Below are 15,081 nucleotides of genomic sequence, written 5' to 3' on the forward strand. Positions count from 1 at the left end.
CATCAGATCCTTATGTTTTATATTTAAATTCCTTCGCTGCCTGATTAGCTTCCCTCATTAAATCATTGCACTGTGTGTGTGTTTGTGTGCATAGTTTGTTTGTTTGTTTGAGGCATTTTTAATCTGCTCTTCAATTAATTTACTACAAATGTTGTTTTTCTTCCATGTTTTTAATAGCCCTTGTGGGAGTAGAACTTGTCCCTTCTGGAAAAACAATTATATTGTTTGTTTGTTGATTTATCTGAAGCATTTTTAGCCCACTCTTCAGCTAGAAAGGCTTCCAGAGCAGCTTGCATGAGTTCAATAAAAGCAAGATAGCTTCCACTTACAAGACTTTGCCCTTTAAAAGACAAGGCACAAAAGGAAAAATGGGATGGGGAGGGAAGAGGAAAACAAGAAAACTCAGGCACCACTTAGTAGTTACATACCGATAGTTGTTCTGATCATGGAAAGGAAGCCATTCAGGAATAGGAGGAGCCAAGTGCAGGTGGTTTCTTAGTGGAGCCAAAGGACTGATCCTGCTTCCAATTTCTCCCTCTGCCACAGTCAGGCGACAGTTGAGGGAGGGAGGAGCCTAACAAGGCTGGTGCCTTGGTAGGGCAGAGCCTTGTGTCCAACTTCTCCCTCTGCTTCTATATGGGAGAAGAGACAATATTTCAAAAACAAAACAAAGACACCTACAACTGAAGCATGAAATACGAGGATTTCACATATTCCCGATGGAACTGAAATCAGGGAGTTGACTAAGGTGCTTCTCCCTTTAATGAACAGGAACTATTCTTTGATTCACAAAGGCAGTGATAAAGTCTCTTCCTGTGAGATTAGAGATAATCCCAGTCCATCTGGGAGTTGCGGAAGGCACCGATCAGAGCAAAACTATGCAATGAACTTGAATGCAATCTATCTACCTCATTCACAATTCAATTTTTAAAAATGCATTTTAAAATAGTTGAGGGTTTTTAGAGGTTTTTGTTGATGGAGACCATAAAACATGTCAAGATGCTGATTTATTACAACAGCAGCAGCAAAACAACACCACAACTTAGAGCCTTGTTTAACAATCATGCTTGCCACATAAAGCAATTAAATAACCATTTTGACTCTGTGTACAAAACTGAAATAGTTCACAGTCATCTAAAATGCTGCCAGTCTTTTAACTTAAGCTGGTTTAATAGCAGTTACAAATATCTTTCTCTTCATTGCTTGGTGATACCGGAACATCGGAAAAGCCTTCCTAGAGATTTCATCTCTGAAAAACCACAGGCTGTTAAATAAGCAATTAAACCACAAGCTAGAAACTTAGATCTCGATTCCATAGTTTATGATAAGACTACTGGGAGATAAAGCCGAGTGCTGAAAGCTCTAATATTTTGCTTCACTGCAGGCGGAGGGCATTGAAGGCTAAGCCTCTTAGCACCAATATAGAAACATAGTGGCTGTGAATGACCAAAAGTTTGAGTTTCCAAGTTGCCTTCAAAGTACAGCGCAGGAATCCCATTCAAGAGCACCCCCATGCAGGAATCTCAGTTCCCATTAGTGCACATTCCCAATAGGAAAGAACCAACCTGAGAAAGCAACTGATTGTTTAAAGTGAAAGAATGAGATAATGCAGGGGGTTCTCAAGTTTTCTTCTAAAGCAGGATTGACCAATTTGTCTCATACCAAGGGCTGCTTTAAGGGACGCAGGTGACGCTGTGGGTTAAGCCACAGAGCCTAGGACTTGCCGATCAGAAGCTCAGCGGTTCAAATCCCCGCAACGGGGTGAGCTCCCATTGTTCGGTCCCTGCTCCTGCCAACCTAGCAGTTCAAAAGCACGTCAAAGTGCAAGTAGATAAACAGGTGGGAAGGTAAACAGCGTTTCCGTGCGCTGCTCTGGTTCGCCGGAAGTGGCTTAGTCATGCTGGCCACATGACCCAGAAGCTGTCTGCGGACAAACGCCGGCTCCCTCGGCCAATAAAGTGAGATGAGTGCTGCAACCCCAGAGTCGGTCACTCCCTTTACCTTTAAGGGCTGCTTTAAAGCCTAATAAACTACTGGGTGATAGCTGACATCAATGGAACCAGTGTACTGAACTGTAGGCTACAGCAGAGATGGAAGTGGCCCTCTCAGTGTTGCTGGACTGCAGCTCCCATCCCCCCTGACCATTGGCCAAACTGGCTCGGACTGATGGGAGTTGCAGTCCAAAAGCACTGGGAAGGCCACAGGTTCTCCCATCCCGTGTTAGTTTCCCCCACCCTGTGCATATCAGGTTTTATTGCCACTTCCCTATGATGGGTTTCTGTGTCCTGTGTCTGTTGGCACTCCCAATGGCACAACAAGTTGCTGGAAATGGCAGGAGGAGACAGTGCTCTTGTGCTTGTGTCCAGCTTGCATGTTCCTCACAGACAACTGGTTGGACGAGATGCTGGACAAGATGGGCTGTTGGCTTGATCCTGCAGGCTCTTCTTGGGTCCTGTGTAGCATTTCCATGCCAGCATGGAACTTCTCCATGTCATCCAGGAGTTCGCATGTGGCAAGGTGTATTTCCACATTGCATCAAGTTACAGAGGGTCACTGTAAAGAGCAGCTTTCTATGTGAGTAATGAAGGGACTGCAGTGGCTAGAGTATTGACTTTGGATAGGAAACTCAGGCTGAAATCTTTGCTCAGGCTTAAAGCTCAACTGGGTTGAATGAGTAGCTAACTCTCAGATGAACCTGCCTCACAGCATCATGATGAGGATAAAATGTGGAGTGCCTTGAATGGTCAGGATGAAGAGTAGGATATGAATGTGGTAGGTGAGTAAGTGAGATTACCTTCCAGCTCTGTGAATCTATTCACATATATCACTCTCCCTCCTCCCTTAGTGCATGCCACTACATCAGTGATTTCCTCATTTGTGGCAAGCCATGGTTTGTTGTTACATCCGTATAGGCAAATTATGATTTGCACTTGCCACCCAAACCAGAAGGCATAAACATGTCAGTGACCCTGTGAGTACAATCCAGACCTGTTAAAATTTGTAGGATTGAAATGCTCTCAAGATGCATTCTGTGCCTAGAGTAAGAATTTTAGCTCAGAGAAACTGTGTTTAGTCTGCCAGTTGAGTGGTCAAATCTCTTCGGACTCCTATGGTACAGAAGGTTCTTTTTTTAAAAGCAGAGAAGAGTGAGCAGAATAATGTGCCACATTTTCATCAGGGTTTGGCAAGAATTAAAAGGCTATAGTGTTGTGGAAACAGCTCATAGAATTCCCATATCAATGATCGTGTCAAAAACACATTGGTAGTGGTTGATGAATAAATGAATTTCTGGCTGCTTAAAAGCTTGTCAAAATGTAAACATACATGAGCTTAGTTTTCGTAGTGCTGAGCAAAACCAGAAAGTTAATTACACCCATACATGAGTGTGCTTTCAGCGTCCCGAACTATTCTCATAAGCAATTATTCTTACTGTTGTTGTTCGGCAAGTATTGGAACAGCAGATGGCTCCATTAATGTTAATCAATTAATTAAGACCAGAAAATCAAACTCAATTAACAATAAATTTCAATAGAGAGTAGCTTATCTTCAGACTTCAGAACACTGCAAACAGTGTAATTATCAAAATCTCCGAGAAGACTGGTTTCCCAAGGATGAACTAGAGACCTTTCAAGTACAGCTTTCCTACAAAACAAATACCAATTTTTGTTCAAGAAGGAAGGTGATAACGAAAAAAGTACATTCCTTGCATTTGAAGAAAATGCTGCAGCTGTAAGGACATCCCGCACCCCACCCCACGTGCTATTTGTAAATATGAAGGTATTGCAAAGCCACTATACAGTGGCGTAGCGTGGGGGTGCAGGGGGGCCTGGCCGCACCGGGCGCAACATCTGGGGGTTAGGGGGCGCAAATCCACAGGTTAGGGGGCGCAAATCCACGAGTTAGGGGGCACAAATTACTTGCCTTGCCCTGGGAGCTGACGACCCACGCTACGCCACTGCCACTATACAAAGTCTCTAGTACTCTTTCCTTCCAAGAGAAAACTGACCTTGTAGCAGCTGCTGTTAGAAGTTCTCACTTGTTCAGGGACAATGTGAAACAGTGGGATGACATTTTTCCAGCACTCAAATTACACCGACATCTGTGGGCTCAAATTGGAATGTTTTTTTATTATTATTTCAATAAGTTAATTTAGGCACACTCCAGATTAGGCCTGAATAAACTCACAGAAGTTCAGCTTGATTCATATCCAGCCTAGAGGAGCTTCCAGCCCCACCTTCTGCCCATGAGACAAATGTCAGAGGCAACCGGGGAGCTTGTGGGTGACGATGGGGCTTCCATTAGCCCGTAAAAATGTTTGGGGTCATCAGGGACTGCATTCTGCCATGGCACTGGGGATGGGGGAGAAACTTGATTATGTTCACATTTAAAGGTGAATTGGCCATATTTGAACTTTCTGAAATAAAATGCGAACACAGCTATCTTCAGAATGCACATGTCTCTCAATCTTGCAATGCAGCTCACCAGCCAAGTAAGGTGCACAAAAATGTATACACTAGGGTAAGATGTATGTAAAAATGTGTATATTCCTGACAATAACATGCCAAAAATGAATTATATTAGGGAACGTTGCTTTGCAAAATGGTGTTTATTAGGCAATATTGCATACAAAAATACTAAAGCGCTGATGAATTTTCACAAGGAGTTGTTTTTGTTTTGTTGTTTTGGAGGGGGATGCAAATTGCCGCAGAGATTTGGAGAACTGAATTTAATACGGGGGGGGGGATGAAAAACTGAGAGAACCAAAATTGACAGGTCCTTCCATCCCTTCCAGGCCCAACCTAAATGCTCCCAAGTTCACTTGGAACTCCAGGATATGGCTGTAGAAAGTACAAGTAGTGGTTAAATTTCCTGTAGGTTCTGGCAACCCTAGATGTTGTGTACCATTGCTTTGTTTGTTTAGTCGTTTAGTCGTGTCCGACTCTTCGTGACCCCATGGACCAGAGCACGCCAGGCACTTCTGTCTTCCACGTGTAGAGTTGTCTCTTGTGTTGTTGGAAAAGCGTGTTTGTGATGACCAGCTTGTTCTCTTGAAAGAACTCTATTAGCCTTTGCCCTGCTTCGTTTTGCTCTCCAAGGCCAAACTTGCCAGTTGTTCCTTTTATCTCTTGATTCCCTACTTTAGCATTCCAATCCCCTATAATGAGAAGAACATCCTTTTTTGGTGTCACTTCAATAAGGTGTTGTAAGTCTTCATAGAATTGGTCCATTCTGCTCGGCATAGTTCATAGCTTCTCTGAGTTCTTCAAGCCCCTTCGCCACAGCAAGACAGTGATCCATGAAGGGGTGTGTACCATTATATAGGCCATAATGGAATCTCCAACCACCATCCATGATACCTCCATGCCACTGCAACAAAGCATGTTTAGGTGGAAAGGAATGAGGCAACGGGAAACAGGATTTGTGGCAGACTGAGCCTATTACAAGCTGAGACAGAATTATGCATGGGGTTGGGCTTGTAATGCTTTTTTAAGCTCCCTTTTCTGAACTTTAGCAGCAGCATTAATTACTATATAATATTGCTGAGTTCATACAGTTCTTCCCCAGCAAGTAGAGCTGTTGTGATTTGGAATGCTATCTGGATCATGATGGCACAAGTGTGACGGGCGCCTATTGGAACGCCAGCACCATCGCTGATGGTGAGGGACACAAATCACATACCCATAGCATGTTATGCCAGTCTTGTGCCAGAGCTTAGCTGGTGAAGAGGAGTTTTGCACCAGTGCCAAAGCAAACTGTAAGGAAAGCCTGAGCAGTTTTAGCAGTGACGTTGCGTCTTTAGACTTTGCCTTGACACTGGCTGTTGATGTGAAAGCACTGAGGAGCTTCTCAAGACTCTGCCTTGATAAAAATCAATTTCAGCTTCTCTGGGAGTCTCTTCTTTGAGGAATAAGCACTCCCCCCCACACACACACATGCACATGAACACTCATCAACCAGCCCACAAAAAGATAGTGAGGGCAATAGCTAAAGCTATTCTCCCCACCCAAGGAGACTCCCTCCCCACCTATCACATGTAGAGTAGCTTCTGCCCTATCGTATTTGGTTAGGGCTTGTAAGACAATTCTGCAAAGGCCGTACTCTGGCACTAGAGGCGTGCTTTGAATTGATTGTTTGTAGAAGCCTTGATCTGAATTGATTGTCTTGCCTTTCCATTTCTACAAAGCTATTTTTTGCAGGTTAGCTAGCAGAGTTAACCTTTGCAATATTTACAGAGGTGGGAAATAAATAATTTGACTGTAACTGATGGAAGTACCTTGCATTGCAATCCTAAGCATATTTTCCAGGACAGAAACCTCACTGATCTCAGTGACGCTTTATTAATGAATAAACTTCTACAGGACTGGACTGCACATGACACATTTGTACAGGCAGATTAAAACCCCACATTTTGCATAGGTCTAGGGAACAGAGCAAAGGACAAACCCTCCCTCCCTGCACTTCTTATTTCTGTAGGATTCCTCTGTCAAGTTGAGCTTGTCCTATCTACAGCAATCGTGAAAAGGAAGACATATTGTGTTCATTAAAGCAAACAGCCGAAACCCTTCTAGGACATAAAAGTATACAAATAAAGTTCTAGCCTGCCTACATACCACCTTTGGGATTTTAATATTACAGTCCAAGGCATGTTTACTCACAAGTAAGTCCCATTGTATTCTATGCTAGTGTGCACCTAAATCACTTATCCCTCACTTAAAGGCACAAGGGCTACCATTATGGCATGTTGTTTGGTCTTCCCTTAAATGAGATAAAGAAATGACCTGATTCTTCAAGGTCACCTCCATACTGTCACTATTTGGTAGAAGGGATTTGGCATACTAGACATGATGCATCCTGTTCATGCAAGCACTCTCATTGGCACAATGAAACGTCCCCTTCCGTTCTTCTCTCCACCATCCCCCTCTCACACAAAATCTGTTCTGGGGATTTTCCTAACCTTCTGGAGCAGATTTCTGGTGATGGTGAGAGGAGCACTGAGAGAGGAGAAGGATGGGAGGTTCTCTTGCACAAGCAGGACTACTTCATTGTATACAACTCAATGTGGGTTAAAGTGTTCCCTTGGTCTGATACAACAAACCTACTTTTTCTCTCCTCTTTTAAAATGACCTTTTGCAGTAAGGAAAGTGACAGGGAAATACACTAAAAAAGAGTAGGATTGTGATTGCACAAACAAATCGGGATGGAGATTTCATAAACAGGTCATCTGGAGGGTCCTAACGGTTAAGCGGTTCAAATGTAAGCCAGGATTTAGTTTAGCTTCTAGGTACATTTGGGAATTTCTGAACTATAAGTTTCTAACACTATGCTACCAACAGAGCACCTCTGCTTTCCTTCGGTCTTAATTGAGCTTGCTAAGCACAGTAAGGAAAAAGGCTTCCAATTAGGAAGGAAAAGTACCAACACTGTATATACTGCGATGCCTGAGAGATCTCTTTTCATGACAATGAGGATCACTTTTGGAGTAGAACATATTTCAGTGGGGATAGAGAGCACAAATATTCTCCAAAGATGAGTCTTTATCCATTATTATTTGCCCAATTATCAACACTAATATTGCGTTCTCTGCTTTTCCAATGTTCGAAAATTCGCTTTGGGAGTCAAACTCTTTTAGAATGCTTGCTCTGCAGAGGAGAGGGTGGCAAGCACCACAAGCCTTTAAGCTCTTCAGGCAGCAAATCAGATCTTTGCAAAATGCATAATTCTTCCCAATGTGTATGGCAATGGGGCCTTGGTGTAGTCAAAGAGCCGCTTACATTGTTTTTCTAACGGATTTCATTACCAATGCCCTTGCCAGTTGGCACATGTAAGCGATTAGCTTGGAATGTGAAGAATCCTTTTGGACCTTCTGGGAGCCTCTTTATACAAATGAGATTTCTTCTTCAGTGAGTTGCGGGAAAGTCACCTAACTGTCATACAAATGCAGGGCCAGATTGGGAAGGGGTGGGGGTGGGGAAGAAATATGAATATTATTGAATGTTGTCCAAGGAGTAGTTTGCAAAGGAGTCTGAGAACTGTAATGAAATTAAAATGACTGGATTGGTAAAGAGCCCATTGCAGGCAGTCTTTGCATCACACCTTTGCAGCAAGGTCAAACAAGCTGGTGTGCGGAGAAGAGAGAAAAGGCCCGTCTCCATCTGCCTCTCGCTTGACACAGATGCAAGTCATTTGCCCTGATCGATCCTTCTAGGCACAGGAGACCATTTTACCTTACATTCTATCTTTCCACCAAGGCTCTTCAAGGAAAAAGTGGCATTTTTAGCAGCACAGGTATCTTTGGAAACTCTTACACACACAAAAACCTAATCTGACATTCTTTGGCTGGAGTACTGAATGGCAATTGCTGTAAGCATTCCAGTTACTTATCCATATAGGCTCAGGGCAGGCAGCAATGTAAAGAGCCCATTCCTGACATTCTGTTTCTCCTGGGAGAACTCAGTAGACATGGCTACATGAGCCAAATGATATTGCCAGTGATTTTGAGGGAGTCACTGCCTACCAGACCTTTCACCACTAATGGGAGCTACCAGAACAGTGTGGTTCTTGCACCATTTGTAAAACATGTGCAACATCCTTTGACATGGAGAAGGTTGGTGGCGTTAGGGCTCCTTTGGTCATTCCCAAGAGATCAGAAGCTGATATTGGGTCCCAAGCACATATGTTCCTTTTCCCCCCTCCCCTCAACATTGGAAAGTAGGAGGTTCTAAGAATTCATGTATTTTCCTCTTCAGTGATTTACTTCTGCCTGCAGTAGGGGAAGCATGTGAGGATCTTTCGTTTATAGAGAGAGGACAATAGAAAGGATTGATTTGTTACATTAATTACACAATCGCCACTTCCCCCAGCTTGGCAGCTTCCAGATATTTTGGACTCCAGCTGTCATCAGTTCCAGCCAGCTTGGCCCATGGTCAGGGATTATGGGACATGTAGTCCTGAGGCCCCAAGGTTGAGGAAGTCTGCACAATCATAGAGGCAAATATTATTGGTTATGTTGTGCCATGACATCATCAGTTTCCCAAGTGATTCCTGACTGGCTGCAGTCACAGCGAAGAACTCTGTTAAAACTTATTTTATTTTATTTTTTTAAAAAAGTAGAAGTGAAAGTAAAATGAAATTGGTGCCAAAATACATCAAATTGAGGAACAATGACTGTGAACAGGTGCAAAAGCAGTATATATTTGTAGACCTTTTCACCTCCACCTCCAATATAGCAACTTTTGAATTGAAAACAGAGTTGAAAAGCCAGCAGAACATTATCACAGCCAGTATCCAATAGATGACCCTGCCATACATTTCAATATTTCACAGATGGAAATAGGCACCGTTGTAAATTTGCAGCATTTATTCCCATGCCATGCGTCACCAGCTGAGTCCTCTTCTCCCATCACAGATTGCTGATGACTCTTCTCCACTTGCTGTGTGTTGCATTCATTTACTCTGCAATAACCTGCCCCTCACTCGTTTTTGTACCAGGATGATGAGAACAAGAGAGAAAAGAGAATATTTTAATAGAATGTACAATCTCCCAATGGATCTGAAAATACTTTTTTATAAAGCAGTTGCAACACAAACACATTCAGCAGTATTTTCAATCTGGCTAGAAAGGTACAAAGGTGGAGGGAAAGGAAGAAATATACAGTGGTACCTCAGGTTAAGTACTTAATTCGTTCCGGAGGTCCATTCTTAACCTGAAACTGTTCTTAACCTGAAGCACCACTTTAGCTAATGGGAACTCCTGCTGCCGCCGTGCCGCCAGAGCATGATTTCTGTTCTCATCCTAAAGCAAAGTTCTTAACCTGAAGCACTATTTCTGGGTTAGCGGAGTATGTAACCTGAAGCGTATGTAACCTGAAGCATATGTAACCCAAGGTACCACTGTACTGGCATTCTGTGTGCATACACATTATTTTACACATGTGCACGGTAGATCTCTATCCTTTACACTACCCCAATATTTTGAAACCTATGGTACACACATAAATATTGCTTTCAGCTCTGTCTTTCCACAGGGTGGAAAAACTTGTGGCCTTTCAGGTGTTGTTAATGCTGTAGCTCCCATTATGCCTAATCATTGGCTAGGCTGGATGTGGCTAATGTACCCCAACAATATCTGGAGGGCTGCAGGTTCCCTATTCCTGATGGATGATAAGTTCTTGGGGGCAATGGCATGTATCAAGATTCACACAGCACTGTTCAGATTAGGCTTGACGTGGCAGGCTCAGATGCAGGAGGAGGAAATGGATGAAACAGAGGGGAAGGTGGGAACCTGAGTTGGAAGAGGGGAAACTCTCCTGTCCATCTTAGCTTCAGTCACATTGGAAGAGAGAGCAGGGGTGCCAGCCCCAACTTTCCTGTGGAATGGAGAGCCTCAGTGGAGGCTGGGGAGGGCTTAGAGCAGTCAGCCGGGAGAAGCAGAACTGGAGGTGGCAACAACAACAACTGAGTAGGAGGGTGCAGTCTTGCCACCCACCTCATTCTCACAAGGCAAGCAAGTCTTGTGAATGAGCGTATCAGGTGGGGTGTGGAAACTTATTGGGACATCTTCATTGTTTCCATCCCATTCTGAACTTCTTGCACTGCTCTTTAACTCCTGAAACATGACCCACGAGCCTTGCATCTGCTGCTGAGCCTTACCATCATGTGCCTGAATAAGGGTGTTTTTTGGTCAAAGTAAGAGCCACAGCTTGCATGCCTTGGAGCCAGAGTCAGGACAGCCTGTCTCAGTACTTTAAATATACTTCCCTGAGAGGTAGGAGAGAACATGAATGTAATTAACAATAACAGCAGGCATCCAAATGATTTCTACCAGCTTTTCATGAAGATCACTGAAAATGTATTTTGTCTGGGGAATTCTGAATTGTCATTTTCAGTGTATATGACCCAGAGAGAGAAAGAAAGGAAAGGCTATGAGAACCAGTTGGAGAAAGTAGGACATCTGCATGCACATACTATAATGGCAAAGCCTCTATCCTCCATTTTGTAAGTTTTGATATTAATTTTGTCTTCCTTTCAAGTAAAGCTATCATAATTTTTCACGTTTTAAATGGATGGGTTATCAAGTCTTAATGATGTCAGGCTTTAATTGCTTTGCCGTTGCATCCTCTTAGTGAGCTAATGCAATAAATAATATTGAAATCTAATTTTAGAAATAATGTTTTGTGAAATGGAAGAATGCAAAGCAATAAATTTTTGTTTTATTTCTTTTATGAGCTTTGTATGTCGGTATATAGATCTATAGCGCCATGGTTTATGCCAGTTCGAGACTCCAAGCTAAATTATAAAGTCTGCTTTCAGCTCCAACAAATCTTCCCAGGACTGTGCTGCGTTTTACTTAATATCAAGGACAAGTGGATTCTGTGTGTACAATAGCATGATTTGTTTATCGTGCACAGCTAAAGACAAGGCACGGACTGAGCAATATTTTTTACCTAAAAGCAGTTTTCCTATAAAACCAAACTCCTCCAAAAGACGAAGCTTGTCAAAATTTCCTGACTATGATTTAGGTCAAAACAGTGCTTTAAAACTCTCAGAATTGACGCAGGAGGGTAGTTGTCCTTGAACAGTTATTTGATCTGCTTCCTATGCACAGAGCTGAAAGTGCAGTATCGTGATTTGATAGAAACAAGTGTAGCATCCTCAAGGCATGAACTCATCTTGCTAAGTACAACTGGAAAGTGTAAAACAGGCAAGCTGTGGATGAGATTGTGACTTGGAAGGATGGAGGAACCTAGTTTGCAGTGTCATAGTGGGGTTAACCTTGGACTTTAACAAAGGGAGATGGATGAGTAGCTGGCTGAGCTGGTGGGCCACCATCCATAAACAGGGCTGCTGAAGGAAGTGCTGCATCTGAAGCAAACCAAATACTGGCTTGCTAAAGGGGTTGTAGTGTGATGCGGGTGGCACTATGGGTTAAACCACAGAGCCTAGGACTTGCCTATCAGAAGGTCGGCGGTTTGAATCCCCGCGACGGGGTGAGCTCCCGTTGCTTGGTCCCTGCTCCTGCCAACTTAGCAGTTTGAAAGCACACCAAAAAGTGCAAGTAGATAAATAGGTACCGCTCCGGCGGGAAGATAAACGGTGTTTCATTGTGCTGCTCTGGTTCACCAAAAGTGGCTTAGTCATGCTAGCCACATGCCCCGGAAGCTGTACGCCGGCTCCCTCGGCCAATAAAGTGAGATGTTGGTCATGACTGGACCTAATGGTCAGGGGCCCCTTTACCTTTACCTTAAAGGGGTTGTAGAGATTGCTGAGCCTATTATGGGCTATGCTGTTGAACCTTATTTAATCATTTTAGTATTTTTTCTTATTTTTACCCCACCCAATAAGATTGTGAGCCATCATTGCAAACATAATTTTTATCACCAGTTCTGAACTATGCATTTTATCTGATGCCAGCCTTCTATTACCAGCTTAGTCTTTCTCCTGCTCCTCTACCTCCTGCTGCTCTGCTTGCCAGAATCATATCAAGCATTAAAGGAGGGCTCAGGTAAACAAGAGGAGAGAGAGAAGCAGAATGAAGCTTCTGCTTGGCAGATATGTCAGTGAAAGCACTCAATAGATGCTCCCACTGGTGGAAGTGGGGAGGCTTTTCCTCTGTAGCCATCTATACACACACCCAAAGGAAAATATGTTACAAGGGATTGCTGGACCCTCTAGAACAGGGTTTCCCAAATGTGGGTCTCTAGCTGGTTTTGGACTACAATTCCCATCATCCCTGACCACTGGTCCTGCTAGCTAGGGATGATGGGAGTTGTAGGCCAAAAACAGCTGGAGACCCAAGTTTGGGAAACCCTGCTCTAGAAAAAGTTGGTTGGTAGAGATGTTTAATACCCACCCCCTTTCCTTCTAGTGCAGCCTAAATTTTAATGACACCTGTAGTTTATGACTGGCACAGTGGGGGAGCCTGTAGCCTAGGTTTATTTTATTGATTCCTTGGAATTTTGTGAGAAAACACTGCATCTCTGAAGAGCAGCCTTTGAATGCTTGGCTGGTAAAAAACTTTAGAAAGTGGAGCTGGCATGGAAGTCATTTTGCCGCAGAACAGGACACCTCCGTGATTAATTTGGGCAAAGAGGTTGCCATCATTTTATGATATTTAAATAAAAATAGCATGGTCGATAAAATAATCCCCCCTCTCCGAGTGCGTTTTCCACATAAAACTGGTTTCAGAATGTCAGAAACACTGCAAAGTTTAAATTCCTTAGGTGAGCAAGGAACAGTCTGCAGATCATCTGTATTTCAGGCTGGCATCTGAAATAATTCAAGGCTTACCAGAGGAAAACTCCTGCTGTGCCGTGGGCTGTTTGGCCGCTTGGCACCTATTTGAGAGGGCTCCGGATATTTCTGGTTTCCTCTGCCTGTCTATCCAAAGAGTCTGTACCACGGGACTTCAGAAGGAAGGAGGGAAATCAGAAAAAAACTATTTTCAGCAAAGCCTTTTGGGAATTGGACTAATCATGCCTACCAGCATTCTCCTGCCTATGCTTCTCCACCCCACTCCCATTATCTTTGCCTCTCACTGCATTTATTTAAAAGATCTTTCTGTTCCCAGAACATACATAATTGTTTAAATAATGGTTCCTATTTGCTGCTGTTCAGAGACTGTCATTAGAGCTCCCCCCCAAAAAAGGAAAATCCCATATTCTGTAGGCTCCCCCCCCCCATTTTGTTTTAACACCAACTTTCACATCTTTTTCATGTGCCCTTCTGATTCTTTTTTCTGTGAAACAGAGGGAAGAGGTTTGAGGGATATCTCAGTCAGTAGAGCATAAGAGTTTTAATCTCAGGATTGTGGGTTCAAGTCCCACATTGGGCAAAAGATTCTTGGATTTTCCAGGTTGTTGGACTAGATGAGCCTCATGGTCACTTCCAACTCTATGAGTCTATTATTCTATCCATGTCAATTAAATTGGACTACGTCACTCCCCCAATATTAACTGCCAGAGCCTCAGGTAGCCACAGTAAGGAAGACTCCTCTTTAAAAATAGAGGGGTAGAGGTTCAGTTCAGAGGAGAATGTTCATCTCTAGAAAAATTGGGCTTATTCAAGGGTAAGGAACAATTGCATTAAAGATAGATTCAAAGGACTTGTTTGGCTGCTTCTTTTTAAATGGTGAAAGCAAATGGGAGATATATGAAAATCAGTAGTGTGGTTGTTTCATGAAGTCTCTAAGCATGCATCTCTTCCCAAGGTTTTGAAGCCCCCACCTGATTGTAAGCAGCAGCAACCAGCTCCCTTGAAAAGCATTACCTTGGCCATTGTACATCCTAGCAACCCTTTGAAGACAGAGTCGATGAGCACACTTGCATGTAGCAACTGCAAGTCTGCACATCCTTTGAGAATGTTACTAGATTCTAGATCTAGATACTAGATTGAAGCCTGTAATCCACTTACCTGGGAGCAAGCCCCCCTGAATTCAGTGGTACTTACTTCAGAGTGAACATGGAAATCTCTTTGCCTGGCTTCTCTGGACTGGCAGAATACGTATGGAAAAAAACTTGACTATAAAATAAGGAGCTTTTTTATCTTATTTAGAAAAAAACTTAATGTATCTTTCATACCAGGGCTTAGAATGTTATTTGTATGGTATTCCTCATAATTTGTGCCAATAAAACTGACGTCACATTTAAGCCCAAAGCTGTATAGACTGAGCATCTCTTGGGTAGAATTGAGATGACAGAACTATGCAGATTGCAGGATAAAGGAGAGATATCTCCCAAATCGTGCCGAGTTGATTTGAAGCACAGGATCATTTAGAAGGTAGCAAATGTTATTAGGCTGGTCTTTGTTTCCTTATTTCTCTTTTTTCTTAAAGCAGGCTTTTTCTTAAGCTACCTGCAAACAGCCTGCAGCCAAAGAGACTTGCAGGGGAATAACTTGAATTTGTAAGACAGAAGGAATCACCTCACTTTTTACTCCATTACTTCATTTCAGAGGGGATGAAGGTCCAGATTTAGGAGCGAGTAGGAAGCAAAAGAAGGTCACGGGCCAGAATTAAGGGGCAGGGAAGCAGAACAAGCACAATATACCATTATATTCACTCCAAGCTGTTGGATCAATGGTTCT

The 15,081-nt window shown here is 43.0% G+C and overlaps 1 protein-coding gene and 1 long non-coding RNA gene across 6 annotated transcripts in view; one reads left to right on the top strand and one right to left on the bottom strand.

The window, feature by feature from the left end:
• EYS (eyes shut homolog) overlaps positions 1-15,081 on the top strand; it is a 567,790-nt gene that overhangs the window by 500,981 nt on the left and 51,728 nt on the right. The window lies entirely within an intron of this gene.
• LOC309367309 lies at positions 6-10,752 on the bottom strand. The gene is made up of 3 exons (XR_014167019.1): positions 10,651-10,752; positions 9,339-9,473; positions 6-632 (listed from the first exon to the last, which is right to left on the bottom strand). It is a non-coding gene; the product is annotated as an uncharacterized lncRNA (long non-coding RNA).

This window comes from Podarcis melisellensis (assembly GCF_964234715.1).
Source record: "Podarcis melisellensis genome assembly, chromosome: 3".
NCBI lineage: Eukaryota > Metazoa > Chordata > Lepidosauria > Squamata > Lacertidae > Podarcis > Podarcis melisellensis.